Raw genomic sequence first — 26,606 nt, 5'->3', positions numbered from 1 at the left:
CCCACTTACCCACTTATTCCTATACTTCTCTTATTAGAAAAAAAAAACATACAAAAATGAAGAAGGGTCCATTTAGTTTAGCTTCCAAGCCATTGGGGAGTGTGCATTATTGCAAACTGCAATTTTTTGTTTGGATAATTAAACATGCTATTTCTGGCTTGACTGATGCAATTTTCCATGAACATTACTTTGGGTCAGGTGCTTTTGTCGTACTAAAGATTTGCGGGTGGGATAAGTATGCAACATAAAATTCTTGATGCATATACTTGGACGGTTTTAATTGAGATTGATTCATGTAGGGTGTTAGGTTCAGACTCACTGATAGACATGTACTATGGCTTCTTATTTTACATTGAGTTATATGTTGACATTTTTACAGTAAACGAATGGTATTTGGATAAACAAGTTAGATGCTTTGTAAACTGTAACGGAGAAGATATTTTATGTTTATAATTTTCACAGCACTTGGACATGACGAGATGGAGGGTCATAGTATTACATGAGTTATTATGGACAACTAGCAAGGTGACCCTCGCAAATGCGAGGACATCATCTATACCATGTCACAAAATAATGGAAAATAAATCTATGATTTTACACATATACTTATGATATATTAGAACCTGATAGAGATCTAAAATCAACATAAATATTATGCTAAAAATAAATACCACCTACATGTGTGGGAAATATTTTTTATTTATGGGCCAGTGATTATTGGGTCATTCCAGAATATAATACTAACAATCTATCGTGTCGTTGATACATGATATTAGCTCAAAACAATTTTAATTTATGCACTCTTTTGAGAATAATAGAAGTTGCACTCATGTTTGTTAGGTCAACGTGCAAGTTCTTGTTTGAATATAAAATAAAAAAATGTGCAAGAATTTCTATATTATCTTAACTTACAATATATTTTTTATTTCTAATTTCTAAGAATAAATAATGTGAAAAGTATGCAAATATAGTCTAGATGCTTAGTCTAATTCAGTAGAAAATTATGCATTCTTGTTTTTCTTACACGAGAGTAGGACTTTGAAAATGTTAAGGATACGATAATCGCGGATCGTTTCTATGTCCATGAAACTCTATTACCTTTAGCGTCCCATGTACTGTTGGGAGGCATGAAACCAAATACCAAAAGGATGTGTGTATGTTACCTATTGTACCTTAAGTAGTGCTTCGGTGCTTTCTAGAAATTTTTTGCGCAACTTCTAAAGCAAAGGTGCTGTTTTCCCAATCACCAGAAAAAAACAGCTTTGTAGGCATCAAACCGCGGCGAGAGCGCGTCGACTGCCGCCGGATGCTGGGCAAGGACAACCATCCCCGGGAGGCTGCAGCACGCCAGCACCAGTAGGCCCTGACATTGTGTAGGAGCACCGCGAGCGCCTCGCCTGCAGCGGACCCTGGCGCCGGCGTTGCCGGTTGCCGGCGGCATCCGCTCCCGCGCCTCGTCCTCGGAGCTCGGCAGCGAGCAGTGACGCTCGCGCGACTTGCAATTCTGAACTCCATGTTAAAAAAAACATCAGATTATAGATGCAAAATGTAACTAGTTTGAAGCTTCGGTGCGCTATTCATCTGAATTCTGAACTCTGAATTCTGAACTCCAGTAGATTAGTTTTCTGTATTCAGTTGTTAATATAATGAATCTCTGTGGATTCCCTCATGCTAACCATGACATGGCATGTTTATGATCAGGTAGAACTACTGCCCTTCTCTATTGTACACTGTAGAAGATATGTTTTGTGTATAATTCCGGAATACCACCGAACTGATGTGCATTCCGACCTCCACAACATAAAAGTTGGCCCTGACCTCAAATGTCAAAAGATCTGATACAATCTCTAATGTTTCTGTTTTATAAATAATCAAATGATGCAAAATTATCCAGAGTTGCATGTTTGATCTCACCAAACCAAGGAAAAGACCGGGTTTCCCCTTTGTTACTTAGCTCCCACTCACATATTGTTACAAACCAATGGATGGACTAGATTTTCGAATTTGGTTTACCTTGATATACCCCAATTCTATCCCGTACTCATCTGCCATATATATGTCCCCAAAACGAAGAAGAAACGGGGATTGGATCTTACCTAAAGAAGAAGATCTGGACAACCGGGAGAAGGGCTCGTCCCCGGTAGCGGGCAACGGATTGAGCGCTCGCCCAAGCCGCACGCGGCCAATATCCCAACGCTCTCCTCTCCTCTCCTCTCCTCTCCTCTCCTCTCCTCGCCCAAGTCGAAGTCACACGCGACGCACGCGTTAGCACCACCCCTGTCTGTATTTGTAGATTAGGAGGAGGAGGCCAGGGTCCACCTTTTCTGGTTCGAATTTTGGAGATGGCCGCCACTTTTTCATCTCACGGATTGCCGCTATTTTCTTCCTTCCAAATTATGGCCTCGTCCACCAGAAATAGACAGGGTTATTAGCTAATTTACAGGAGACGTGAAACAGAGGGGCTATATTAGCTAGAGTGATTTACGGGAGTATTTTTAGGCCAATAGTATTAAGAAAACTTGTCACCCCATGCGTCACATCATTTGCCTCCCTATTATATTCTCATCCACGGAGAAACGAAACAGATAGCTTATTAGCTGGCATAATTTACGGGAGGTGCGCAGATTTTGTACCTACTTTTAGGCTGGTGGTTTTTAATTACGAAATCACGTCGCCCCATGCATCACATCATTTCCTCAGTTTGACTGTTAAATTTGGGGATTAGATTTGGTGCCTTCCTTTATACGGAAGCATATTCCATGATTTCTCCATTATGGTTACTCCCTCCATACTAGTTTATTGGACTTACAAAAAATTTAGAGTGATACCAAAGAATTAGGCTCATATTAGCCATAACTAGCGATAATTAATACCAACTAGATTTAGATGTGCGCCTTGGCGCACGATCCCGTGAAACTCGCATCGATGCACACTTTGTACAACAATGCTAAAATTGTGCAAATGATAAATTTTTTATTAGGATATCGATATAATGATCTTACGATAAAACACACAAAGTTACAAACGAAGTAATTTATATACACCAGGAAAGAAATATATCATGGTAGCAAATACTTGATGGCTATGTCAAGAGCAATAGAAGAAACGAACAACAGTAGAAACATCTACATAAGCTGGGCTATCTACAAAAGGAATAATGTTGGTAAAATCGAGCTAATAAAATCCGCAAGAGCAACGCTGTCACGATCCTCCCATGTTCGATTTGGGATTTCCATGTACTTCAGAGATATCATTGTAGCTAGTGAATGTATACCTAAAATACTAACCATGCGCATTGTTAGCAAAAGGAGAGATAAACATATTTTGCCAGTGTCGAGAAAATCAAGAGGTTAAGCGGTCAAGTCCTACCCCCTTCATCAGTTCGGCTACTCCTTCCCAACCGTTTTTTTTTGTAACTTCCCATAGTTAGTCTCAAGAATGCCCCCGACTTGAAGATGGCAGATCCTAAGACTGGCTCAATCTCCACAAAAGAAGATCAGAAAATGAAGGTATATCAGAATCTTGATACATGACTGGCTCAATCTCTATTTATCAGTGCAAGTAACCTAGAATAACCATTTCAGTCTCAGGATAAACACCGCAAAATGTAAGTAGATCAGAATCTTGATTCAAAGTAAGATGAATCTTGACCTGGATTATAAGAAACAAATAGTTGTAACAACTCACCTAGGGTCTAGGATGATGACAACCATGAAGAGGGGAACCCTGAGTGGTCGGAGCGAGGGGTCACACGATGCTGCCTCGTCTCAAATTCTATGTATCAGCTGATGCCTACCGGTAGATAATTGTATGCCCCAAAATAAAGTCATCATAAGCAATTGAGGGTTCACTTGGAATGATGTAAAATTAGAGTATCCACCATTATTTGGTTCAACTTAGAGGTACAGACAGGAGGCCACACTAATTTTGCTTACATTCCCAGCATCCCAAAGAGAAAATATTACCTATTGACATACTTGAGCAACAACATGTACTGTCAAGGAGAAGAAGTGGTTTAGTATCAGGAGCACCTCCTGAGATGATCATATGTTGGCTTTTATGCCTCCTAGTGAGGACACTATCATTTGAATAAATACGTTTTCAAACAACCATAATAAATAAACTGTATAACCAATTAAGTATTCAGATCACACCAATGTCCTTTTTGATGTGTGGCTAGGCTGCATTTCTAAATTACAGTCAGGTCAGCTAAACAATCCCATGTAAATATTTGTTAGAGCAATAAATTCAGAGATGGCATTGGAAACATTGGGCAATCACCCTGTCCACTATGGCATTCCCACGGAAAGAACAAATCAAGCCATACTCTATTGCTACCACAGGTCTAAGTCTTTCACTGGCCCAACCATGGGGATTTGGGACATAGTGTAGTAAAAATAAATCATTTGTCCTCCATTCCACTGTAGTTATAGAATTTTGTGAGACAGTTACACCGTTTTTGCTAGTTCTAGAGTGACAAAATAGGATGACTTACAATGCCGCAGAACAAGTGATAGCATTAGCATGTATAATATTTTTTCTGTTGATTATTATGCCATAGACCAAATCAAGTGTCACTTAATAAAGTTTTCCACCGTAATCATTGTCGGAAAATAAAGTTTTACCTTGTCACTGGATGATAGAGTTTCAGCTTTGTCAGTCTCATACTGAAGATATATTGCAGAAATCCATTGTCCTGTAAAGAAAATAAAGCCGGACTTTATAACATGCACATGTAATCTAGCACGGTGGAGTACTTCCTCTAAATGAACCTACTGGCAACTTCACGCAGTAAGAATGAGATGGAAAACAACACTGTGCAGCAAGCGGACTTTATAACATGCACATGTAAGCTAGCACGGTGGAGTACTTCCTCTAAATGAACCTACTGGCAACTTCACGCAGTAAGAATGAGATGGAAAACAACACTGTGAAGCAAGCATCCCAGCAAATGAACATAGGAAGAGTAGACAGCGAACATCTTGTGGAGGGAGAGGAACGGAATGGCAAGAAGTGAACCAACACAAAATAGGCAAAACCAAAGGACATACCCTTATTAGAAACAAATCATGTAAAAGCATAGATGAATCAAAGGTCATACCCTTATTAGAAACGAATCATGTAAAATCATAGATGAATCAAAGGTACATAGGTGAAGGATAAACACATGGTGGTATGGGCGAAGAAAGGCAAATACCTGACGAAAAAACAATCTCAGTGATATCTGGCAGCAGCAACGACACTCCTGAAACGAGCAAAACTGAAGTGGGTATGGATAATTTGATGTTTCAACTGGCAGTACGACCATGAGTAGCTCAGAGTGAAGATATCGACCAAACAATCCAGATCCCTTACATACAGAATGCTGCACATACACAGATCAAGTTATTTTCAAATGATCTTATATATGCTCTAAAACCTAAAAAGTATGGGAAAACAATTCATGTACTCAAAAGAATCAACTATCAACTTTATTTCTCAAAGTATATGATACGAAAATATGGATTATAAACTGATAAAAAACATCAAGTTATCGGACTGGAACTGTGAACCAGTTGAACATAAACTGTACTATATTCTAACAAAACGTACAATTGTAACAATGCAGATATATCATTGATTAAGATTAATTAAAAAATGGGTGTCATGTTCCTCAATTATGTATTATTATAAGAGATTGAAAAGTGATGAAGCAAACATAATATGTTAAATTATGTTAGTTTAACAAAGCAGCTCAAGTGATTGACCCAAGAGATGTTTGTTCCTCGAATATGTTTACCGTATATATTATTGTTTATAAAACAAATGTTTAATATCATTGGCTATCGTCTCTATCATGAATCACACTCCTAACCGCTCCAAGAGCAATTTACACAGAATATAAATAACACTGGCCCAGGAAGCAAAGAAACATTATTGTCCTCGAAAAGATACTCAGGTTCAGTCATGAGCTATGAAATCAGCGACATCTATCACATGATATGCTTTGATTGTCTAAAGCTACAAGTAAATAAATACCTATTCTGTGCAAAAGGTTGTGCTCTTGCACCACCGTCACGAGATGGCCTCTGTTAGAGAGTCTGTCACTGATTTTATCACCTAAAACAAAAGACGATGAACCAAAACAACTTTATTCTGTTATTCAATTTTGAAAGGTATTGAAAATTTGACATTGGTAGAGAGAATAAAAAAGGTGAATGGACACCTTTGGTCCACATACACATAGGACATATATATGTAATCTTTCTCTTTGTGAGTATGCATGTTACAGACATATTATTATATGCATATTAGATTGACGCCAGCATGCCCTCGCCGCGGACCAACTCCCCGACCACAGGTGGATCACGGAGCAGACCGAGGACCAACTCCGCGACTATAGGTGGTTTACATGTCTATTCCTCAAATGCTACTAATAGGGTTACTTTACCTGATTGTGGCCTCAAACAAGTCCCTGCTTTGGGTCATCTTATTCTAAAGGCGCCTACTGCCACCACTTGCAGAGACTCCCAGTTGGTCATAGTCGCTGAGCGACACGGAGAATATCACCACCCGTACATCCTCAGATATTTCTACCATTTGCAGCCCTCATTCATGCCCTTGGCGTTTACTCTAATCAGCTGGTATCTGAGTAGCTTTCTGGGATAAAAAATACTGCAGATATCCAAAGGAGAAATTAGTTCAAAGAAGAGAGCCAAGCATTTGAAATTTGCACAAAAACTGCTTGCAAGTTTGAGTAAAATTTGCAGGAGTATATGCTTAGAAGTATTGAAAGGAAAATGAGCTTGACGTGTACCATATAATCATGTGTTAATAATAAATAATCAATCTTGTACTACTAAAATGAATCAAGCACGTGTCAGATCAAATGCATGGGTAATAGGGAAAACCTCGATCTGTTTGATATCTTCACTCCATCTGATGTTTATAATTTGTTACCTAATACAACCAGTGGCAAAAAACAAAATGACTAAAACAACACATTCAAGTTTAAATCTTCTAATATGCAGGGGATCAAACCAATCTCATCATTAAAGAGAAAAGTGCCATCCATTTCAATTGGTCTGAGGGACAGTTTGAGCAGTGCCAACCAGCAGGGCAAGCTCGGTTGCTCTGTTCAAGATGATGCCAAGCCTCATCTTCAACACTGCCCACTGATGTCCTTGATTTTTGAGATAGTAAAGACACAATTTTAAGAAAATTTAAGGGGAAAAGAAGGTAGTGTGCAAGCATAATAAATCGAATCACTGTGAAATCAATGTCAAGCATATAGCTGCACACGAATAGTGTCACAATATCAACCTAAAGTAGAGAACTAAAATATCCGACTCCATCTAAAACAAAAACTGCATGCGTCAATCCTTTCAATCCATATCATGTCGCAATGTACATCTTTACCTAACGCCTTCAGAGTCGATGGCTTGTGAAGTGTGCAGCTGCGCTTCAAGTCGTGGTGCATCATAGCCGGGGATGTCTGCTCATGTCGAAACTCCACGCACAGCCGGGGACACCTGCCACAATCTTTTGAGTTCTACCTCAGTACATGTTACTTCTTCTCAACCTCCTACAAAATCCAAAACAATAAAGCTTGGATTAGCAAGTAATTATCTCATGATATTGATATAGCTAATATACCAATCTAATAATAAGATTTTAACTGGACGGAGGATAATTTTCTTCTTCTACTGATTACAAGGAAATCTCAGGGAAAAGCTTTATAGAAAAAAATGCAAAGAGTGGAGCACAGATGAGCCAAAGAGATGACCTGCATGTATTATCTTTGGTGCTTGTCATTGATGAGCCAAAGAGCACCTTCAATTGCTGGAAAATGTTTCCTCGCGGTGGAAACAACCACAATATTTACCTACGTCAGATCATGATTGCAAAATTCCTAGGAAGAACCCTAGAAAGAAACCTGCAATTGGCCCTCATGAACAAATATAGACCAGAGACCCACAATAAAATCATGAAGGCGAAGTTTATCTAATTACTGAATCTCACCTTGATTTTTTACATTTCAAATCAATCACCACCATTCAATTCTGCAATATGTATATACAACTGCTCCAAGATCTCCTCTTGGTCAGGGAACAACACATTTGCAAACAAAACAAAAAACACATGGTTAGTACAATAGAGGCTGAATGTGATGGGGGCAAGAAAAACAACCATTTTAGCCAATTACCTAGCCTCAAGCACTTGCACACAAACGCTCCCTAAGCTAAAAAATTATCGATCCTGTGCAACTCATGTATTGGTGGAAAAATGTCAATATTATTCTTATAGTCCTAATAATAAAAGAAGAGCAGAGCAGTGGTAAGCCAGGAATATACATTTTTTTTCTTAGAAACACACCACATGACAGAACACACTAAATAACTAAGCAACAGATAGTAGCATTAGCCAAAAGCATTCACATACGAAAGGGTGTAACCACCACCCAGTGGAGATGCAAAGACAACTGTTGCATCATATGTAGATGATCACAGAAAAGGGAGGAACACTATCCTCAGATCCCGGTACGTATATAACAGGAAGCAAACAACTACCAATGGTTTGTGTCGCCTCTCCTCTCAGCAACACTACTAAAAAGCAAACCAAGAAGTAATCAGTGCTAAATCGCAACCTATGGCAAGCAGATGATAAGCCATACAGATCTAACAACTTTCTCACGTGAGAAACCCAAATCATCTATAGGCATAAGTATACCGAACAGCACATGCGAAGAGATATGCAGATCATTTCAAATATTGTAACCGTTTCTAATTCAAGTCTTCTTCTTTTTGCATTATCCCGTCCGCTAGAGCTTTCAGCTGCCTACGCCTATGAATGATTAACACAATATTTGAATCAGCATAGGTCACAAAAGCGTATCGCATATACTAAATATATCAAAGTTTTCCTCGCCACAAAGAACAGTGGCAAAATCACAGGCTTGTGAAGTCAAAGATCTACAAAATCAGTTAGCCAAAATTCATACAGATTGATTACACACCCAAGAGTGTGCGGATTGCGGAAATGAATTAGCAAGCCTAATTCTGACAATACAATTGCAACCGGAAATGCTGATACACTATGTACAGCCTAGAAACATGTAAAAAAAGTTACAGTTCAGTGAGAAGGCACACACCACGCCATTTTAAGAGTTGGATACAAAACATCAAAAACTGCAGTAAATGGTTCCTTAATCCAACTACAAAAATGGTAAAGTAATCTGCCAAAACTTTTATACAGACTATTTTTAACCAGAACGGATGAAATGAGATTATGTGAAATACATGTACAAACAAGAGGATACTTTTTACCTGAAGGAGAGGATGAATATTTGGTACAGCTGAATAGATACACATTATCCTAGATTCACCATAACCTTGAGAACAACGACACAACCATAAAGTTCTGTTAGTCATTCATGTATGTGTTCCTAATCACATTCAGAAGAACTTTGCTCAGTTGCACATCGGATCTGTTAAAATGGAAATTTACAGAGATAAGTGTGTAACTTGCTTACTCTCTCTAATTGCTTTATTATCTCTAGCTGCACCAAAGATGTGTCATCATTATATTCCGTAACTGACATGCATTTCCATTCAACCACATAAATATTGATGCAAAGAGAGTGAACACTAAAGAACATATGCAACTTCGTATAACACATATTTGAGCATTTATAAAAGTTAGCTCTAAGATGAATTAGCTTATAAGAATCGATTTAGTCGATTTAGACAGTTTCTAAAAGGTCCATGCCAACAATAAAATTAGCAGTGTCACTTTTATGACAAAGAACAACATTACTCACGCAACTTGAACGTCACTGTCCCTACAAGCCTACAAAGAGCCAACACAAACCACCTTTTTAATTAGAAATGGAGATGCAGATTCAAGCTTTCACAATTTATACTTTTTAGGAAGCTGGTATTTGTTGTGCTATTGAGAAGTCTAGTTTCGCAAGGCCTGGAAAAAATGCAATTTAGCACCAACAAAATGCTTTACCTTTTCCTCAAAGCACCGAGCATATGATCAGGCTTAAAGTTCAAGATGCATTCCAAGTTCTTTAGTTATAAGCAACAATAGGTATTCTGTTTCTATTTAAGAAGAAATATGGGTTGATACTTAGCAATGGATGAGTCCATAACAAATTGGAATCCAATATGAATAACACAAGCAGCTACCTTGTAATCCAGTAAGAACCAATGGTCAATCATGTATTAAGAAGAGGTGTAAAGAAGAGAAGCAAGCTTACATGAAATAAACAATGGGATTTCCTGTAGAACAGAAGGCTCGACATGTCAGACAATATACCATTGGCACCCTTGTCATATGACCTGCAATTTAAAGTATTAAATTTCAGGTATGCGCATTCCCTCTAGTTATAAGATACATCTCAGATACATTTTCTTATTGTTGTTTTGCTTCAATGTCTTTCCCTACCTGAATAGAGCTGCAAGGGTCATGTACACCTTCCTAAATAGTTTTGCCACTGTTAGTTGTAAAATAACAGGAACCCTTTATCCACCTTACAAATCAAAATGAGCTTGTTTAAAAAATTTAAAAGAGGTAACAAATTGCCATTGAGAACAGAGTGGTATGCTTGGATGCAGAAGGGCACATACTAAATCCATGTTCAGATGAGAAACACCAAACCGTGACCAAAAAAGAAGGAAATATTTATCCCAATCCATGAATACATCGTATATATGGACCAAACAAAGTGGAGTTGGACAAATCTCATGAGGTGGCATCAATAACAGAATAATAGTAGAAGAAGCTCGTGTGCACCTTGAAACTGCTCGCCACCATCCAGCGTCATGTCAAAACACCAAGGAATAAATAATGCACATATGGACTGAAGTATATATGCTGAAACAAAAAAATTATCCCTAAGAGCATCAATCAGTTCTGTAGAGGAGGAGGATGACCAGGAACTACAATGGAATACCAAGTCTTGGAACGCACTAGAGCCATTTTTATGCAAAAAAATGATGCAAAATCTTGGAACGCACTAGAGCTATTTTTTACAGAGAGAAGAACGAAATTATTGAGCAATCAATAGAGTAAAGATATGAAATAGATCAATCTTGCCCTGCATGAATTATGTCAAACACCTTCCCAGCATACATAAAATAGAATCTGAGTAAAAAGAGATGACAAACGAGAGAGGATCCATGGGGCTTCTCATGGAGAGAGAGAGAGAGAGAGAGAGAGAGAGAGATGCCTGAGATGTACGTGCTCCACCGCCCTGGCGAGCGCTGCTGGTCCTCGCACGGTGGGGGCACAAGCGGCGGCCTGCGGCTCATCCCGGCGGCTCGTGCTCTGTGAGAGCGAGGCGGCGGCGCTACAGCCAGCTCGGCCGCCGGAGCTCCACCTGCGGCAAGGATGCCTCCTTCCCGCGCGACGACGCGCACATCAGGGTGATGACGCCTGCATCATGGATGGTTCGGCCTCCTCCTCCGGTGAGCAGGGGAGGCGGTGAGTCGAGGCGGAGAGCTCGGGGCCGGAGGCTGTGGAGCGTGGGCGAGAATACGCGGAGAAGGAACCGGCCGCGTCGTGGGCGAGAAGAGGCGCACGACGCCAGTGGGGATGGGAGGCGCGAGGCGGCGGCGGGATGGGAGGCGCGAGGCGCAAGGCGGCGGCGGGGATGGGAGGCGCGAGCGGCGGCTGCGAGGCGCGCGGGGATTGGGTTTGCTGGGTCACGGCCTATTTCCCCTCCTCCCGATTCTTTTTCTTATTCCCTGAGATGAACCAACCAAAAGCTGGTACGTGGCCGAGCCGGTGGAGAAGAGCGAAGCGAGCGGCCAGCCCGCGCGCGCCGAGTGGCCTAACGTGGATGGCCTCAGAGACCCCCTATGGGGGGCATCGTTTATACCTTTAGATTGCACCTAAAATCACTCCCAGCCAACAATAATGGGTGGCAATTGCTCAGCCGAAAAGAAGAAAGGACTGGTGCATGCGGTTTTGCATGCGCTCAAGCAATTCCAATTGGTTTGCATGCAAAGCGAAGGTGCGCCTATAGATGATTGTTTGGCTTCCCATTTTAATTGCGCATCAATAAACAGAATCAAAGTGCTTTGACAAAAATTTCTTCAACCAATAGAGTGTTACCTTGGTCGCAGCGCTGGATCTATTAAGCCCAATAAACCGGTATAGAGGGAGTACTTTCTTCGTTTCATGATTTCACGCTAGCTTTTGTTACACTCTCTTTCTCGAGGGTGTATTACAAACTTTCTTGTTTTCTGTTTTTGCAAAATAAACTTTCTGATTTTCTTTGTTTTGCTTTCCTGGAGCTAGCCTCAAGATAAACCAGGCCTTAATTTTCTATAATAATAAAGATATTGTAATCCAAGTAGTCAATATATGCATTAGCAAAGAGTGTTACACAATTTGGCATGATCCTCATACACACACACATACTCTGGTTTCAAATCCACATACACAAAAATTTCCTTTGACTCACAGCAACACCAAAGAGAGACAGTAGTAATTTTTCTCCATCATTTTTACATACAACATTTGGACACACTATGTAATGTACTACAAAATTTCAAGAGCTTTTTAACTATCAACAACAAAATTTTACCATATTACATACATCTAATGCCTCCAAAGTCTGACAACTACATCACCTACTCACTATTCCATCAAGGCAAAATTACAACGAGGATATAGACTTGGGACTTGTGTGCACAGAAACACACCCGAAAAAACAAAAGATGTTCCCCAGTTCACCTCACCTCCTGGCCAACTAGATCTTCAGCTATCATATTGATTTGTCAGGCACACATCCCTGAACAGAGTGGCTTAGTGATGGTCCTGCATTGCAAATAGTTACATCCACCACATGCAAGGTTCTACATATAATCGATCTGCCTGGTAGAGCACACGGCGCCATTGCAGGAGCCAAGGAAACAGAGGTTGCACCCACTGGATGAGCCTCATCTATGTGAGCCGTCTTCCACCATACATCGGAACAAGTTGTGAAGAGGCAATCTTCCAAGTATGCAACGTCTCATCTTTAAATTACTAACCAACTGTTCCGTGTTGGCCACATCAGGCTCTTCAAACCAAACGTTTAATGGACATCAAGTGAAGTTTAAAAAAAAAGCAAAGCAAATGTCTTCATTTTATGATTCACTCAAACATGTATCCTAGTAAACAAAGAAATAGGGGAAACAATATACAAATGCAGTGCTAGGCAGTTAAAAAAGGTGACCATGCTAAACTTATTTCCTGCATATTGTAGTTTTGCTGTTACCAAATATATAAAACAACATTTGGCAGCTTTATTTTCTCAAAACTGGTAAACTCTGACATATAGGTTATAATCTTTAACCTAGTTAGGTATTTATAAGCATCTAGGTGACCATTTGATAGGTTCCGGAACGAAAATTTCTTTAACCGGAATTGCAAGTAACTAGTTGTACTTCCCGCCCCACTGACCGAACTCCTCCAGATTGGAACCAAATAGCAAATCAAGAAGATCCACACACATACTGACATTACTAACTTCAAGCGGAAACACATTGATAGTTGAGTAGATGATATTGCAAACTACATGTTACAGAGTTAAGATGGAAGCTGAGACGCGTTCATGCAGCAAATACATATAACATGGTTCGGATCATCAAAGTGGTTTTCACAAGGTACAGTAAGCTTACCGTTGCGCAACTGATGATGAATATATCAGCAAAAAGGGGAGAAGCAACTAAGTAGCCGGTGCCGAGGGGCCAGCTGAGGCAGAACACCAACAGCACAGGACAAAGCCTGGGAGGCCACACCCACCTAGCAACACTGACAGAGATGGAACACAACGAATAATGAACAATTAGTGGATCAGGGATTTCACAGCAGATGCACAATTGCAGTCATGAGGTTCAAAGTGGCTAATACAACTACACGAAGCTTACCATTGCAGCAAAAAGGGAGACACTACTAAGTAGATATGGTGAGACAAAGGCATGGTGTCCGTCTCAGTTGTCCCCGGGTTCTCCAGTTTCTAACTAGTGCAGCTATTGGTTCCAGCTTGCTTGCCATTTACTCCTCCCCCTCCTTGCCCTTGAAGAAAGAAGAACAACACAGTGTCAGTACAGCCCCAGTAAGTAGCATTTTAAATACAAAGATCAGGATACTAGCTAGTATAACAATTAATCATATTAGATCAGTAAGCACGCTACCTATGGTAAAGACACGTCTCAAGCATACTTTTTTTGAACTGTAGAATACCTCTCCCATCGATGCCTATCATTCATAAGCTATTTCCATCAAAAACATCATTTTATTGTTCGTGGACAACATTGTTCTTTACAAACAACTTAAAAATTTGACGTTTTTATCAGATGAAAATGCCACATCAACACTTGTTCATAATCAGATGAAAATTTGACGTTTTTATCAGATGGAAATGCCTAGCAGGTCAGAACATTGCAAATACAAATTAAAATACGAAGTTGAAGCAATTTTCAGGATAGCAGCGAGAGGCACCTACGAGTTGTAGTCGTTCTTGTGCCCGGCGTCCGAGTGGTGGATGTCCCCGGCGTTAGTATACAGAGTGCAAAGTGGAGGCAGATCAGTATGCAAGTTTGTCTGGCATTTACTCCAACCTTGGAACTACACGCTGTGACACACACGACAAAACACAAACTATTTAGACTTCATAACAATCAATTTCGCCTCTGCACAAGAATATAACTGCATCTGATCTTGACACTGTCAAGTATCGAACACGTCAGGCATCAGGCCTACTGCAGAGTAAAATCTAGGCATTGTTTACTCTGAAAATGGAATAATCTGCAAGTGCTCAACTCAAAGAAACAACACAAGATGTCATCCAGATTTCTACTGGAAACAACCGAACTTAACAAACATTAGACATTTCAACATTGTTTAGTCTGATTACTATTAATTTTCCATGATTTTGGTGGAAACAACTAGACTAGCCTGACCTAAGCAACACATATGCCAAAAAAAAGAACTATGATTTACTGGAACATGTATGCACAACGAGTTTAGACGAGGAAGAACTCAAGAACATGCATACAGCACAGGCAATGCCCAAGAATTTACTAATTCTTGAACGGGAGTTTCTAGATTTGTTTCATACAACTAGTCATTTAGTAGGGCAAGCAACAACAATGTGTGAGTTAACTTGTAACCTATTTAGGTTCTATAGATATGAATGTATTAATCAGAAACATGTTACACGTCTCATAACAAAAACTTAATCACAGCTGCTTGATAGCAGATAATTAACATTTCTCCACAACTATGGTTACAACACAATAAATAAGAAGTGCAGAATAAGTATATGTCTCAAAGCGAAACATTCTAGATGATTCAAGGTTTGGCTTTGCAGGTTCCACAAGCACATTAAAGAACAGATTGCTGGACATGAATAATTATTTAGGCTGTTTACTCCAAATAAGTCCATAGCACCCAAGCAAAGGAAAGTAAATGCGTCGACCAGCTAGTAAGCAGCCAACTACTAAACTACACAAGAAGAATGATCCAAACAGACGGCGAGCTTCATAATATAACTATTGATAGTAATAAATAAATGAAACAATCTGGTGCGTTGGTAAAGGGCAAAACTCGACAGTGAATTTCAGAATATCTTGTGTTAAAGATGTCAAATCTTTCTATGAAGCAAGAAAATACTAATGATCGTGTGTTACCCAATAGGTTAGGAAATATAAATTAACACGTAAAATCGAACAGCCTGGGAACTCGCATGAATTTCCAAGGCGATACCTTCATCAAGCTCTTCATGGATGATGATAGGGAACCTCGCTACCATCCCATTGCTCCACACGCTCCCACGGACATCACCGGACCAGTGTAGCTCTCCCCACATTCCTTGCCAAACTCGTACGGCTCTACACGTAATTTCAAAAAAGGTAAGTTAAAATTGTAGACCAATATGTGAGGCAAATATAAGGTATAAAACCCCCAGAATGCATAACTAATCAACCAATTTGTCCCGCCATCACTGTCCCATCAGTATGCATTGCATTGATGTATTATAGTATGAATGTATGATGTTAAGACTGGACCACTTCTATATGCAACCAAAGTAACAAAATAAAGATCCAGTACAAACTAATCCATTGACAAATAGTACCTCATAAGCTTGTAGCAAAGTAGGATCTAGATCGATGTGCGCGCATACAACATTATACAACAAAGTCACTCTAACTTGCTACAACGTAGTAATTAAGTTAGATATTCTATGCATGAACTGAACATGTTGATAATGCTCCTGCTATATACCTTATCCGAAAAATCAATATATACAACACAACTCCAGGTTATAACAAAAATGAGTCAAAAGCGCCCTACTACAGACCAATATGTGGTAAACTATCTTGTCCCGAGTTGCAGCACACCCTCAGTCAACATTCAACATTCATAATGAGAAATTAAATATAAGTTTGTTTCTTCTCTTCAAGAAAAGAATTCAGATTCAGGTGCCAGCGTCAGCAGGTCATCATCTTCAGAATGCCTTCCGACCCACCGTCCTAATGGCTGGAAACTACCCACACAACCAATCTGAACTACTGTGTGTGTTTCACTCAAATTGTGTTCATGGAAGGGATGAGATCAAATTTAAGCAATTGGGAGAGATGGATATACCTTCTTCCACTGCTTCTTGGATGAATACCATGACCGGAGCACCTCGCTACCGGCCTGCTGCTCCACATGGGCAACGACAGACATATACTGCTCCGCATTGATGCTGCCCATCACATCCTGCTTCAAATTGCCAGACTCCTGGCAGCTTTGACATACAACATGCAGATTGAGCAGTAAACATGGACATGTCTATACAAACGACATGTTTTGATTTAGTGAAATGGATTTCCGTCTACCAATACGTGCACACTCTATCTACTGCCTACGCAAAAGGAAACTTTATTTTGCAAGAATAGGATAGAGAGAGAGAGCTCACAGGAGCAGCTGTTTGGGGAGGTGGCCATCAACATCAGCATGAGCTAGAAAATGTTGGGGGTGGCAACATCAACTCTGATAGTTACAAGACCTTCATGACGACAGAGGAGAAGAAGGTGTTGGACTAGCAGGCATACTGCTCCAAGAACTTGTGCATTATCTTCACCGATTTGTCTGACCCATCCATTCGTTTGGCTGCTCAAGATAGAATAAAATAGAATCAATATAACATTTGGTTTAAAGATTTCTAGTCCATTTCATGGACGGTTCAGTGTTTGGTATGCTAAATAATAGCTGAACTTTGTATTGAGTACCCCAACAGAGTTAGGCGCAATACATACAAAGACACCAAGAATACATGGATCAACAACCAACATAATTTTAGTTCAAGAATTCATTTATTATGTGAAAAAGCATACCCAGAGAATGCTACCAATATTAGCATAATACCGTTTCAAGATTTTTACACAGCTAGTGTGTTCAAAAGTTTTAGCTATTATTCTACATTTGGATATTAGGAGTGTGCACAGAACATGAACAACTAGAGTTAATTTTGCTCCCAAGAAACAAAAAAAAAGGATCTAGGTGTACTCCAAATGCCAATATGTAATCTTTTCAGCAGAAGAACCGGTGCAGGTAGCCCAACCAGTAGCAAATATTCCACTGAGAGATAACAACTTAACAAGGTCCTCCATATTTTCTTTCAGATCAAAGTCAAAGAAGCAGGTCCTAAATCTACCGGAGGTATGGCTAGTAACCAATCTTCCTAGAGTCTATCGGAGGCATGGCTAGTAGACAGATAACAAGGTCAAGATTTCCTCAAATTACAGCTAGCACTAACCAATCTGTAAATGTTGCTACCATTACAGAAAATGAATCGACAAATTCATTCGATGCATGTAATTAAGATGATCAAGACAAAGCATCGGGAGTCTAAATCAGCGCATGCTTATTAGATTGGATGGAGAATGACAACTACACTACTACATTTACACAAGTAAAGAATAGTGAGAACCTTGCGATGGTATTTATAGGTAAAAACATACCTATGTGCCAACCATGATAAACAAACTAGCTACCTTATGTGTGCATGTGATGGATCCATCACTTCATGATGATAACGTCCTTGTTAACATAAAAAATGCAGCAGCTCACTAAGACAGAAAATTAGCAGTTAGCTAACTCTTAGAAATTTTTGCCTCGACCTTTGCCTTTTTTGGACATTCTACGGCACATCACAGCAATCAAACAATCAAATATATATAAGTGCACACAACCAAACATGGTAAAGGAACTAGATCACAATCCAGTTGCATCACAAGTCTAACCAACAAACAGAAAAGCAAGCCAAGAACAAAAGGAAACAGTCACAACTACACTATTACATCTTCCAGTTCAGGTATGGGTTGCACTTCCAGAACAAAAGGAAAAAAAGGGAGCAACAGAGAGATAAAGTGAGACCTTCCAAGGGACGCTGAGCTATAAGAGACATCTTAGTTTAAGAAGGCAGGGGAAGCAGGGCATAGTTGATGCCAGCAGCAGCAACTCGGCGACTTACTGCTACGTCTACGACGATGCCATCTCCACCTTTCACATGCTCATGCGCAGGCATCTCCGAAACCATCTGCCTTGACACATGGTAATGACACCAAATTAATTTTTTGTGTCTAACATAGTAAGTAATAAATCTCACACACCATGTATGATTAACTTCGTGGAAAGTAATAAAGCAAATGACAAGAATATGTAGGACATTACCAAAACAGGTCTAAATTCCTATCTTAGTGGCAAAGTCATGTTTCTGTTCTAAACATTGTGAGCTGTGCCCGTTCAAATGGTGACCTTGTATTTGTACTATGTAAATTATAATTGGTGAAATGCTGTTTTAGTGTTGATGTTAGCATATGATTGATTTCACTGTAAGCTGGTGTTTTTTATGAACAAACTCTACTGGAATTGCCAGAAAAGTATCTTGTTCTGATATTGAAAGTACATTTCAGACATGTCAATGGAATTTGTCACAGTGAAGAATTTCTATATAATTTTCCATAACACTGTTGAAATCAAAGATTACACGTTATGGTGCAAGAAGAAATTTGATTGGGCTGGTTACATGTTTCTCCTTGTCGACACTTCCCAATACTAAGATTGTTTGTATCCCATTGCTGAAAGGAATGTATGGTGATGAAGCTTTCAAGCTGATAAGTCAAGTTGTCCCACAAAGCCTAATTTGGTACATGCTTCTTTGATTTATGCTTGACGAATTCTGGGCTGTTAAAAAAATCGTTGCCACTACATCATCTGAACCTACAGGTAAGAACATTAAATATATTAAGGATGACCAATAAAATTGTTTCAACTATACAACATCAATTAAGTAATAATGTTTTAATCGAGATTAAAGATGCAAGATGTTCTTCCAGCATTCATTTCCTTATTTTCCTTCTTCAAAATGCATTCTTAATGTTGGTGTTATTTCCAGGAACCTCCAGTGACATGTAACATTTAGAAAGTAGAGCAATTTAAGTAGTGCATCTCATTAAAAAAAACTATCCACAGGCATGCTCAGGCATGCTCAGTTGCTTACCAAATTGTAAAAGACTAGTGAGCAAACCTGTGAAGCAAAGTTCTTCTCCCGGATTATGAGATAAGAGTGTTGCAAGTAATAAGTAAATTCCATCACCCGAATCTCCAAACATAACAGCAAATAAGAAAGGAAACGTGACAATAGTAAATACACCAGGATTTGCTTCTTGATACTTGGCTACCATGCACCCGACGTAAGGAAAAGTTAGCGCTTACAAAACTTAAGATATTTGACACGAACCCAAGTAACATGAAGACCCCTTATTCATTTCAAATAAGCATTTCATTTTTGTTTAATTCAAAGGAAATGAACTAATATGATTCTAGGCACGTAGAAAAAGCTGCAAAAAAATCTGTTATATTGTAAAACACATTCTCCCGAAAAACACAAACGTAAAACACACAATTTCTAACGGAAAATACCAACGCTTCTTTGGTGAATATGCATAAGATTTTTTCAAGTGCTAAACATGCTTACACAGAAAAATATATTGAAGAACAGAAAATACATGACCAAGAGAGATAACTTGCTTGGGAGTTGGGACAAAAGGCTTTATTGTTATTGCCCAAGAGAGACAACTAGCCCAATGCATGTTTCAGAACAATAATCTAGTGGGGGCCCATGGAGTTTTTCAAATCCACAAGAACAAAGATAGTAAAAAAAAAGTAGTATATCAACTATAGAATAACATTGTACTCTCGAGAACATACCCATAAGCATCAACAGCTCCCTGGAAGGCTGAAGTAAATTTGTTTGTCTAAAAAATATGTTGAAGGAGATTCTTTTGTATTAAGAACTTGAAAAATTGAGCCCACTTGAGATTTACTCTCAAGTGTAGCATGCTAGAGCGCATCCTAAGCGTGCAAATATATGTTGTAAAATCATGCGACCCACACAGAAAAACCAGAGAATCCGGGTGGCAGGCACATAATTAGGCATCAGGCTGAGAGTAAATTTTATTACCTGACTAGCTGCAAAAACTGGATTCCATCCCTCACCAACTAAGAATTTCTTCATCACGTCGGCACTCAACTTGTTTAAAGTGTGGTAAATTTATTTTTCATGTCATTTTCTGGAAGATTGAGCTCTAATTAACAATTTATGACGGAAAAAAATAATACTACTACCACATGCCACTAAAATAACAACCAAACTACATGCAACATTTTTAGATTAAAGAAAAATAGCTCATCAAATGAAGGAACAAGCAGTAGAAGCTCACCACATGGTTCCAATGCACAAACTTCGATGCAATAGATTTAAGTATATTGTCACAATGAGCCAATCCCACGTCAATTGATTCCTTCAACTCCTTTATCTTTCCAAATACCTATCCAATACAAATGAGCTAACAGGATCGAAATAGGCAAGAAGACCATACTTGTACGAAGGATACAGGGAGAGATGCTATATAATTATGTCATACAAATCAATGTTGAATACCAATGAAAAAATCATTAATTTTCCACAAGCTCGAGTGATTCAAAAGAGCGGTACATAACTCCAGTGTTAGTAACAATGCATTGTTAAAATACCAGAATGGAAAAAGCTCCATTTTTATGAAATAAACATGATACAACCACCTGACAAGAGTATTATGTACACTAAATATGCAAACGCAAATACATGAGATTGCGAGCATCCCGATGTGCATGGTGATCTTACTTACAAACGGGATACAGGGAGAAATTAAAAATTATGAATGAATAACCAATTTTAAAACATTGTACCAACAAGTATACATGACCAGTTTCCATTGATTTGGACAAAAGGAATTGAATACAAAAAGAACTAAATCACCGCCATCCATGTATGCATCAATTATGCATGATATCGAATCAATGAGAAAAAGGGGACCTTTGCTCGGTTCTAGCTAGTAACTCCCTAAGCAAGACTTGATCAGGACCAAAAAGTAACAACTAGTTGTGTTCATAACAAATAGTAGCAAACTTAGACCAACAACACAAAACCAGTCGATCACAGTGGCTTACGCTTACCATAAATAGTAGCATAAGAACCTCTAACAACTAAGCCTAGATGAAATATAACCACAATATCATAGAGCTCACATAGAGGAAAAAAGAAAAGAAACCCAAAATCTACCTAAACCTCGGAGACAAAAAGAGGCTATTTGAAAAGTTTCCCATGCTTGGTATTCTTTAGCCATGTAATTACCAAGATTCAGCTACAGAAATACACAAACTAACTTCCAAATAGTAAGATAAAACATTAAGATGTTTAAACAAAACTTGGGAGAAAATTCGGTATGGTGACTAGCTGAATTACTGTCTTGGAAAGGCAAGTAATTTCAGAAAAAGGAAAAATTGCCATAATAGTAGTAATACCTACAAATTGTTACATGTGGTGCTACTGCTGCCTATAACAGCAGTGCTACTAGTATTGGGCAAAAGATAGAATATTTTTCAAATGAAATAAAGTTGTAACCAATATAAGAAAAGGGCGGTTGATATATTTGAATAAACGAATAGATCACACAATGTAAACTCTGAAACATCAGTACCAACAATTTAAAAGAAAAAATTCCAAAAAAAATAGGCAAAAAGAATTGAATAGAAAGAAGTCACAACAAGGCATCAAGTATGCATGATACTGAATCAATGAGAAACAAAAGAGCTAACTATTGCTTGCTCGGTTGCCAGCAAGTAATGGCAGCGTACCTACCTAAAGTGAACATTTCAAGCCTGGAGAATTTTCAATGAAAGCATGACAACATTGATCTGTGGGTGGGCGGATGTTGATCTGTGGGTGGCATGCTTGGAGGATTTTCAACACAAGAGCTAACTATTGCTATTCAGCCGCAAAAAAATGCACGTTGCCAGGCTTCCCGAACCTGCCCAGTGACCTGCACCCAAATGATTTGTGGGTGGGCGGATGTCAATCTCGACCTGCTTCAGCTCCTCGCGCTACTGTAGCATCTGGTGCAGGACATCCTCCCTGAGGCCACTGCTCCCGTCAATTAACAATCAGCTATAGGAAAAAACATTTTTTGTGTTATTAATATGCAGCTCAAGGCATTAAGTAGGATGATAATTAGCTGGTTCCCTATAAATAAATGATAGTACTCGTAATAAATATAAATAAATGGGTGTGTGTCGTGAAACTGCTCCTATATATGCAATTCTATTGGCATGACAGCACTCACTTGGAAGGATGTTGCCGCTGCGGTCGACCAAATTCTGATCGTTGTGGTTGTGCGCAAAAGCCTGGTGTGGTGGCACTATGATGAACGTGACCTGAGGCTGGTAGTTCGCTTCCAGCGACACGCATGCCTGAGACACGTATGAATCGGATCAGAAGGGATTGTGTAAAATCCAAAACAAAATTGGGATAATTGTTTGTTCGTTACCTTTTAGAATAGAACTCGGTAGATCTGGCCTTCACTGAAATCATCCCTGTGAAAGACAGACACCTTTAGTCCCGATGCTCAATAACTCAAGTATGTATATCAATATAAGTATAGTACGCTGGGTACATGTTTACAAATTTTCAAAAGAAGCTCATGATCAGAAAATAAACATGTATTATGCTCTCACCATAAAATAAAACTCAACCAATGTCGCCTTGACTCGGTAAAAAATCAAGACTAACTAGTCGATTCCATTAAAACTGTCTAGGATTTCAAGTGATTTGCCACCTTACTGCGGGTATTTCTTCTGACAAAACAACATTTGGCTTAAAGAATGAGTGTAAGTTTCTTCCATGAAGCATACATATAGAACAGTATCCGCTCAGGCTTTTCTCCGGTTGATCTTTAGAAGGGTATGAGAATCTCCCTGTAGATGCATGCCACAAAGTGTTTACATGACTTGTGCCAGAAAGTAGGATAGAAAAAGGGGGACTTGAGGAACTGAGGGATACCTGATCATGCAACCATGCATGCTTCCTCTCTGAGGATCATGGGTGACATTTTTCAGATCCTCTATCAACTCTTGACTGTGAACTTGAGCAGAGACCAGGCCAACATACTTGGTCACCTCAGGCCAATCCTAGGAGGCCACAACATGCAGGAGAAATAGTTGCAGAAATGTTTTTTTTGTTTTGCAAACACATCGTGTGGAGTGGTGTCGACGAGATCAATAGTGGGATATCTCAGCACGAGGTCGATCTCGTAGATGCGCTTCAGTTCACCCGATAGATACAGGCATCGTATCCATGAGCATTCAGTCTGAACCTCAAGTCTATTAGTGCAGAAACTGTTATGATTGAAAATTTAGATACTATAGAACGAGCCATTATTATCAGTAAGTATTCCGATGAGCAGTTCGAGCTCCTTGTGCTGCGGCCTGACTATGGTCATCGCATCGTGGAACCTAGCTTTCAGAGCTCACTCACCTGGCCCGGACACACGGTAGAACAGGCTCTAGAGATAAGTCCTACAATTGACAGTAATGTTGTTACTGTTGTGAATAAAAGGAAAGAAAATGTCATGTACAATGTGCAAAAGGCATCTCAGGGATACTTGCCATTCCTGAGGCATAATTCGGTAGCCACACTATCTTGCACGTTTCGGTCGAAGTTGACACACATGCAGCTCCTGACATTACCACCATTGCCTATTTTCTACATAAGAACAAATAAAAATGAACAATAAGCCTTGAGATAGAGTAAATACAGTGCATATATTCGAGATACAGTAAACAGAGGCCAAAACTGTTCCATTATTAAAGCTATTCGATGTAGTATTATTACCTTGTTCATCATGTTCCACTGGCCAACTCTAGGCAGACAATCCTTATCTCTACCGGCCTTGATGTACATAAGCTGCACATTTTTAGAAATAAAAGGAGAAGTCACTAAAGGTGTTTACGCTACTTATGTAGTGTGTCCAGATATAACATTTTTCACAAAATGGGATTACTAGCAGAGTTGTGATTCACCATTTGTAGATACTCAAATAATTTATTTTTTGCATAAGCATCTGAACTTGCATTCTTGACTTCTTGCACATAGCTCCAACACTGATGTAATACAAATAAATGCTATATATACTTGAAGTTATGCCATGCTCCCGATCATGTGGGCGTTGGCATGTCTGATCCACGGTTTTAAATAGCCGGCTATAGGCTATAGCCGCGGCGTCCCAAAACAACTATAGGCTAAAAGGAAAGTTACAGTAGTTCATGGTGAACAGTACCATACACATTTCAGAATGACTTTTGCAGATGAATTCTTTGATGAAAATTGTTGAATTTTGATCAAACATTATCACGGCATAACATAGTGGCCATAGAACTGATCAAACACTACTGAAGCATTATCAAATCCTAAGATTTAAGAGGCGAGATATAAACTTTTCATACGGTTCTGGACATAAAAATTCCCAATATTTCGTCAAACTTACAAGCAAGTCTAGTAGCTGCATCATTATTACAAGATAGAAGATGTAGACAACAAAACGGTGGTCCAAATCTGAAATTTTGAATCTGAACAACAATATTGCAATCCTACAGCACATCTAGTACACCTCCTGAACCTACAGCCGGCGGCACTCGGCGTCCAATTGCAAAACAGCGCAACGTCCTGCAAGATCGGTTCGTGCTGCAACCCTACACAACTTCCAAATACGAGGGGCGAGAGAGGGCTCACCAGCTAGGCCATGTTTCCTGCGGGCGAGCACGCTGGAGGGGACGAACGGGGCGAATCCGAGGGGATGTTGCTGGGGTGGAGCCGCCTGCCAACGGCGGCAGGGACTTGACGTCCTCGTGACGCACGCGCGCGGAGGATCTGCGTGTGGATAAGATGCTATGGTCTGCTATTGGAGGCATGTGTGGATGCGGCGCTAGTGAGGGAATCAACCGGAGGAGGAGCCGGAGGACCGGCGGTGGGAGGGGATACAGACGGAGCGGCGGCGAGCGGCCCTCAACCCAACGCGGCGCTGGCAGAGAGAACGAGAATGGAGGGAGTCGGGCGTTGGGTAATTTTCTTGCGTGATTTTGTGTTCCTTTCCGTTTCTTTTTTGCTTTGCCTGCATTGGGTGATTTGCTTGCGTGATCTGCTGGATACAGGTATCAAGGAGGCTGTTTATTCACCCCAAGCGACGCCCTCTTTCGCGCAATGCATTTATTTTAGTCCAAATTTTCTGCAAGCTTTCCTTAATTAATGCATTGGTTATTACGGCATCAGCAGACCAGATTTCCGGAGACTAGGCACAATAGAAGTATCATAATTTGTGTCATGTTAGCAAAAATATGATGTATAGCTCACCAATTAATGAGGTAAGAGATGTGAGTGGTATCATAATATGATACCGTATCATAGCACGTAAAACTATAAAACTTAATAGCAAACACATCATGTATGAAGTACACAAATTTACATTGAGATTCTACAAAATTTAAATGTGATGATTCTATGATACTATCTTATGATACTATGCATTGTGGAGGTAGTATCATAAACTAGTATATGATACTAGTGTATGATACTTTTCATTGTGACAGTTTGAGTAATTTGTGTCTTTCCTTCATTGTACCTATGGATGCATGAGGAGTAGATCTAGCCAACTTATTTTTTCGAAATGGCATCGTGTCAAACAATACGCAACACTATGCTAGATTATTTTTGTTGCAACAAACCTCGAAATGACGTCGTGTCAATTGTCAAACAATACGCAACGCTACCTCGTTGTCAACTGGAACATCGTCTTCATTGAATAATATTCCGCTTTTATGAGACACTAAAGAAACAAACCTAGATTTTGAACTCTAGTGTACTGGAAGTTCCACTGTGCCCTCCTAACCATTCAATTACAGGTTGGTTCTCCACCGTGCAACATATTCAACCCACCCTTAAGCACATGCATTTCCCTATCTACCAAATACACGTACTCTTCCATTCTTCGCGCGTATGTACATATGTTCATGAGCTCCTACATTTTCATCACGGATCAACTAGTGTTTGTGAATCTTTGCCTCTTCACATATTATTGGTTTCCCATTTTACACCAAACTTTATAGTCTACGCCATCCGTTCCAAAATAAATATTATAAATTTATCTAGATTCACATGTATCTAGATATATTTTAGTTCCCTACTTTTAGTTCTTATCTCATGTAAC

General features: G+C 39.5%; 2 long non-coding RNA genes across 26 annotated transcripts; both read right to left on the bottom strand.

Moving 5' to 3' along the window:
- Nucleotides 1-2,953: 2,953 nt before the first annotated feature.
- LOC127344296 (uncharacterized) lies at nt 2,954-11,734 on the bottom strand. 13 transcript variants are annotated; one of them, XR_007877895.2, is made up of 14 exons: nt 10,432-11,721; nt 10,244-10,325; nt 9,512-9,573; nt 9,306-9,370; nt 8,186-8,238; nt 8,002-8,078; nt 7,766-7,915; nt 7,399-7,564; nt 6,431-6,654; nt 6,019-6,099; nt 5,198-5,365; nt 4,626-4,696; nt 3,688-3,792; nt 2,954-3,481 (listed from the first exon to the last, which is right to left on the bottom strand). It is a non-coding gene; the product is annotated as an uncharacterized lncRNA (long non-coding RNA). The 13 variants fall into 13 exon arrangements; XR_007877896.2 differs by having other exon boundaries at nt 8,002-8,073; XR_007877889.2 differs by having other exon boundaries at nt 8,002-9,370; nt 10,432-10,516; nt 10,780-11,731.
- Nucleotides 11,735-12,332: 598 nt separating this feature from the next.
- On the bottom strand, nt 12,333-25,526 carry LOC127344297 (uncharacterized). 13 transcript variants are annotated; one of them, XR_007877914.2, is made up of 17 exons: nt 25,136-25,526; nt 24,239-24,310; nt 24,013-24,109; nt 23,408-23,922; nt 23,083-23,322; nt 22,896-22,941; nt 22,692-22,818; nt 20,751-22,516; nt 19,055-20,600; nt 18,403-18,569; nt 16,943-17,136; nt 16,627-16,771; nt 15,745-15,869; nt 14,483-14,611; nt 14,172-14,235; nt 13,905-14,052; nt 12,333-13,788 (listed from the first exon to the last, which is right to left on the bottom strand). It is a non-coding gene; the product is annotated as an uncharacterized lncRNA (long non-coding RNA). The 13 variants fall into 13 exon arrangements; XR_007877907.2 differs by lacking the exon at nt 14,172-14,235 and having other exon boundaries at nt 12,333-13,054; nt 13,656-13,788; XR_007877916.2 differs by lacking the exon at nt 14,172-14,235 and having other exon boundaries at nt 12,333-12,810; nt 13,656-13,788.
- Nucleotides 25,527-26,606: the final 1,080 nt, after the last annotated feature.

This window comes from Lolium perenne, chromosome 3 (genome assembly GCF_019359855.2).
Source record: "Lolium perenne isolate Kyuss_39 chromosome 3, Kyuss_2.0, whole genome shotgun sequence".
NCBI classification, from domain to species: domain Eukaryota; kingdom Viridiplantae; phylum Streptophyta; class Magnoliopsida; order Poales; family Poaceae; genus Lolium; species Lolium perenne.
This window is presented reverse-complemented; position numbering and strand designations above follow the sequence as displayed.